General features: G+C 44.8%; 1 protein-coding gene across 2 annotated transcripts in view; it reads left to right on the top strand.

The window, feature by feature from the left end:
* The window catches only part of SH3GL2 (SH3-domain GRB2-like 2), a 141,539-nt gene that overhangs the window by 56,919 nt on the left and 84,399 nt on the right, over nt 1-221 (top strand). The gene's annotated exons all lie outside the window — the stretch shown is intronic.

Below are 221 nucleotides of genomic sequence, written 5' to 3'. Positions count from 1 at the left end.
AAGTCTAGTGGCAAGCTGGACTCGGGTTCTTCTGGAGAGGACTCTCTGACAGAGCAAGGGGCAGCTGCCCCAAAAAGTCCTTATAAGCTGTGGAAGAGACGAGGAAAAGAGAAGTAAAGGCTGAAAGACTCTGAATTGTGCCTTTGAGAACTGTGAATGGGGATGACTGGGGGTTACTGTTCTTAGACTGTTAACTTTTATGAGTTAATGAAAAGGAAAAA

This window comes from Gekko japonicus, unplaced genomic scaffold (genome assembly GCF_001447785.1).
Source record: "Gekko japonicus isolate JY-2015 unplaced genomic scaffold, Gekko_japonicus_V1.1 scaffold1479, whole genome shotgun sequence".
Lineage (NCBI taxonomy): Eukaryota > Metazoa > Chordata > Lepidosauria > Squamata > Gekkonidae > Gekko > Gekko japonicus.
This window is presented reverse-complemented; position numbering and strand designations above follow the sequence as displayed.